At 41.9% G+C, this 5,209-nt stretch overlaps 1 long non-coding RNA gene across 1 annotated transcript; it reads right to left on the bottom strand.

Moving 5' to 3' along the window:
• Nucleotides 1–418: 418 nt before the first annotated feature.
• Nucleotides 419–4,374, bottom strand: LOC113911364. The gene is made up of 3 exons (XR_003516447.1): nucleotides 4,264–4,374; nucleotides 2,583–2,701; nucleotides 419–520 (listed from the first exon to the last, which is right to left on the bottom strand). It is a non-coding gene; the product is annotated as an uncharacterized LOC113911364 (long non-coding RNA).
• Nucleotides 4,375–5,209: the final 835 nt, after the last annotated feature.

The following is a 5,209-nucleotide window of genomic DNA, read 5'->3' as shown; positions in this document are numbered from 1 at the left end:
TAACAACCTGGAAAACCAGATTTGAATTTAGAATTTTGAGACTCCTTGAAATTCTATGCTGGAACATGGTCGCATTGAGCCAGATCGCCTTTTAGCCTGTCCTGCTCCAGCACAGCCTAGCTGCACATCCACGCTCCGTAAGTATGCCTCTTGGCCACCCCCACCCCCACCCCCAGGTGCAGAAAGGATCTATGCAGGCTCTGGAAGCAGGCTTGTAGACATGTGGGTGAGGAATTCTGAGGGCCCTGTTATCCAAACCACGGAAGCAAATTTGCAAATACAGAATCCACAAACAATGAAGATGGACTGTATTTTGTTTTGTTTGCTCATTTTTTTATCAAAAATTTCCCAAGAAAAATGAACAACTGGGTGCTCAGAGGGAGGAAAGGTGGAGTTATAATTCTTCCAACCGTCCTGGTGCAAAGAAGCCCAGGCTTGAAGAATCCAGTGTTGAGTTCTTCTAAGAGAGGGAAGGAATCATTCTTTTTCTACTCTTTTTACTGCGAGATCTCTGGGTAGGCTGGAGGGGAAAAAAATGAAGCATAGGCAATTTACATCGCATTGGTGACCTCTGTGTCACACACAACACGCATCACGTAGTCTGCCTCGTGCGCTGACACCCCTCATCTTGCCTAGGCGTCACCAGCTTCTGGGGCGAGGAGGGTGGTTAGGGTGGATGGAGGAGTAGAGTCGTCACAGCCTCCATTTTTCAGATAAAGAAGCCAAGGTTGAGAGAAAGGCGGTAGCCAGGGACAGAGACTAGAAAAGGAAGAGAGATGGGAGCTGGTCCTCCAGTGCATCCTGTCTCCCCAGCTGCCGTGTGCCACTATGGTGTAGCCATTTCCAAGTCAGGGGAGAGTCCTTTAAATCCATAGAAGTCAGCCAAGCAGGAGGTTCTGAGCAGTTTAGCCTGAGCCACCACGCGTAAAAGACAACATATGGTTTTAGGTAACTGCTTAAATATTCCTACCAGGAACTATCCTTCACCTATTTTATCTGTATTCCTTTATTTGGTGAGATTACTTAGTTCTTGAAGTTCTTGACAGACTCAAGAGGCTATAGATAGATATAACCAGAAAAGTCACTTTTCTAGGTCAACTCTGCTTTGAATCATAGGCACAATATTTTATTAGTAAGTAAAGCACCTGGACTAACCACTCCTTGCATTAGAGGAAAATAAAATAAAACTGAATAAAAGAAAAAAGAAGAGATGCCACATGCCATTTCCTCTACTTAGTTCCTTTGATCTCTGTTTATCATTTGCAAATTTTTTGCCTTCGACCAATGAATGGCCTGTTTGTTACGGACCAGGCACTGTGCTAACAGCTCTACATGTAATTTCATTAAGTCCTCAGATCAGCCCTGTAGGGCTGTCCTTTTTCCATATATGAGAAGGATAAGGCTTAGAGAGGTTAATTAACATGGTGAAGGTCACACAGCTAATGAGTGGTTGAGCCGGAATTCAAATCCCTACCAGTCTACTCCTAAAGCCTCGCTGTGCCCTTCATCAGATATTGTACTGAGTACACGGGCAGGTTCATCATAATATCAATATATACTCTTCAGGACTGCTGTGCAAATTAAAGATATGATATATAGGGGGAAAAAGTGCTAGGCAAACCATGAAGCCCTGCAAAGGTTCAGTGTGATTATTTCTCACGGCTTTACACAGGGCTAACTCTACTGTCCTTAGCGGCCAAGTCTATATTAATCCCATAATTCATCCTTAATCCACCAAAGTCTTGTGTGCCTGGCTTTCAGCATAGCCAAAGGGAAATGGAAAATATGTCTTTTGTTAGAAAGGCTTAACACCTGCTGCCAATGGGTGCTGGATCATCAGAGAATAGATTGATTCACTTACAAAAGACTTGGATTAATTTGGACATTGTTTCCCTACATAAACCAGACACAAGGAGGCAAGCAACCCAGGGGAGGATAATCATGCTGGGAGCAAAAGCACTTATTATAAATAATTACTATGTAATTAGCCACAACTTCCCTGAGTCTGTAACCTGTGGCTAGTCTTAGGAGGTGGCCCTTCCTTACCAAGCGTAAGGAGACTGAAGCGCTTCCCTAAGTTTTCAGGGTATGCATCTGTGTCCTACAGCAGGATCACCACCCTCTGGGTCTACCTCTCAAGGCCATGGCCAAGGTGCAGAACAGCTGTGGGGTCACATCAGCTGCATCTCTTCTCCTCTTCTTTTTAATAGCACAACGACTTTTCTGCGAGTTTGTGAATGTGACATATCTAGCTTCTTTTCTTAGGCAATGTGGTTTATGGTTTATTGAACAAGTTAATACACTGTGCAGGCTGTGACATTCCTCTTTCTGGTGCGCCCCTGAGCTCTGTTTTCAAAGCCATGAGGTGCCTGTCGAAGAGAGGTAACAACACTTAAAAGGAACAATGGCAGAAGCCTTGACAAGTGCAGGGGAGAGACACAGACACTTGCAAGAGAGGTGTGGTTGTCTACAAGATTAATCAATTCCCCTTGTTTTCATTACAGGTCCACATTTATCTTGGTGGCAGCAGCTACAAATGTGAAATCAAAGCTCTGATGCTAGACAGCTGGAATTGTATTTACCTGCTGGAGACGTGTAAACAGGCTCCTCTCTGTGTCTTCTTAATTGGAATATAAGGCACGCTGCAAAACTCTGGCCATAGGTCAGGGAGGGGCACACTTTTCTGTGGTGTCCAGATACACTGAAAAACAGCGGGGGAGAGAATACAATTCAGTATCTTGGGTTAGACAGTTGAAAAGAATGACAGTCAGAGCCTGCGTGAGCCTCATTATTATCGTTACAGCTACCATTTATTGAGCCCATTCTGTTTGACAAGTACTTATGTACCCTATCTCATTTCACCCTCTTAATAATACTGTGAGGGAGCTAATACTATTTTTGCCATGTATGGATAAGAAAACCGAGATGAAGTCACTTGCCTGAGGTCACCAGATGGCAGGTTCTAGATTTGAACCCAGGTCCAACTCATGTTCTAAACCATTTAGGGCTTAACAAACTGAGTGTCTCCCCAGAATATATGGGTGCAGAGAACACGAGGGCTTGGGAGAACCCTGAAATCACCTGGACTGAACAACCTGACAATTTTTTCTTTTTTCTTTAACTACTTTAAGTTCAAAGACATTTTATTTTATTATTTTTTTAAGATTTTATTTTTAAGTAATCTCTACACCCAACATGGGGCTTGATTTCACAGCCCCGAGATCAAGAGCCACATGCTCTACTGACTGAGCCAGCCAGGCACCCCAACCTGACAACTTTTTGTTTGTTTGTTTTTTAATATATATATTTAAATTCAATTAATTAACATAGAATGTATTAGTTTCAGAGGTAGAGGTCAGTGATTCATCAGTCTTATATTACACCCAGTGGTCATTACATCATGCTTAGGCAAAGTGGTCATAAGGTAACTGACTTTTTTAAAAATTTTTATTTAAATTCAATTTAGTTAACATATAGTGTATTATTAGTTTCAGGAGTAGAATTTAGTGATTCATCAGTTGCATGTAACACCCAGTGCTCATTATGTCAAGTGCCCTCGTTAATGCCCATCACCCAATTACCCCATACCCCCACCACCTCCCCTCCAGCAACCCTCAGTTTGTTTCTTATGATTAAGAGTCTCTTGTGGTTTGTCTCCCTCTCTGATTTCATCTTATTTTTTTCCTTCCCTTCGCCTATGATCCTCTGTTTTGTTTCTTAAATTCGACATATGAGTGAAATCATATACTTGTCTTTCTCTGATTGACTTATTTTGCTTAGCATAACACCTTCTAGTTATGTTAGTTCCATCCATACCGTTGCAAATGGCAAGATTTCATTTTTTGATGGCTGAGTAATATTCCATGGTATATATATACCATACCTTCTTTACCCATTCATCTGACCAACCTGACAACTTTAAAACTTTGTTTTCAGAAAAGCCAATCAGAGAAGAAGGTTTAACCAATTTCTTTGCAAGGCCTTTCTTTTGCCCACTATTGAGTACTCAATACAAAAAAGAGGCTAAAAATGTTATTTTCAGCAGTTTGATTCTCCTCTGCAAGTTTTATATTTTGATTCTTCAACTGTTAAGTTGATTACAATTATGGTCATTTGAGGAGAAATGTAAAATTATTCAAAGTATTAGAAACATTTAGCCAACTATGCGAAGATAAGCTAGTGAGCATTGAAGAGAAGGGATATATTTGTCTCTAAGGAAAGACACATATTAAAATATCTCTCCCATGCTGTTGACAATTGTACCTGCACAGTCTGGCTGGAAGCACAGATGATCTCCTCTGTTGCAGGGTGGCTTCCGAACAGAATTTGTGCATAGGTTCACCAGATGTGCCTCTTCAGATGCCAAAGTCCACTGAAGAATGGATGTTAAGAAAAACAGGGTATTATTTAATGAAAATATATAGACTCATCATTTTTGCCCATCCCATGTTTAGCTGGCCCCATATCCTCTCAGTGCATCTAAATATCTCTCACAGTTATATCCTTCTTTCCACAGGGATTCTAGTGGGCTGAAGTCCCCTTCAAAATTCATGTCCACCCAGAACCTCAGACTGTGACCTTATTTGGAAAGAGGGTCTTTGCAGATGTAACAAATTAAGATGAGGTCATACTGGATTAGGATGGGCTCTAAATCCAGTGACTGGTATCCTTATAAGAAAAGGAGAGGACAGGGCACCTGTGGGGCTCAATCAGTTAAGCATTGGACCCTTGGTTTTGGCTCACGTCATGATTTCAGGGTCATGAGATTGAACCCTAAGGCTCTCCCTCTCCTTCTGCCCCTCTCCCCGCTCCTCAAATAAATAAGTAAATCGTTAAAAAAAAAAAAAAAAAGAAAAGAAAAGGAGAGAACATACAAAAACACAGAGGAAAAAAGCCACGTAGAGATGGAGACAGACAATGGAGAAATGCAGCTACAAGGCAAGGAACATTGAGGACTCCCAGGAACTGGAAGAGGCAAAAAATTCTCCTGCAGAACCCCTGGAGGGAGAGCAGCTCTGCCAACAGCTTGATTTCAGACTTCTCCAGACCTGTGAGAGAATACATGTGTGTTGTCTTAAGCCACCCAGTCTGCGACGACTTGTTATGGCAGTTCTAGGAAACTCACACAGGGACTACCACACACAGTTTGGCCCAAGAGTTCATCATCTTTTGCAGAGATTATTTGTACTTTGTGCTATACTCTTCCAAC

This window comes from Zalophus californianus, chromosome 12, assembly GCF_009762305.2.
Source record: "Zalophus californianus isolate mZalCal1 chromosome 12, mZalCal1.pri.v2, whole genome shotgun sequence".
In the NCBI taxonomy this organism is placed as follows: domain Eukaryota; kingdom Metazoa; phylum Chordata; class Mammalia; order Carnivora; family Otariidae; genus Zalophus; species Zalophus californianus.
The sequence above is the reverse complement of the archived record's forward strand: the minus strand, read 5'-3'. Positions and strand labels throughout refer to the sequence as shown.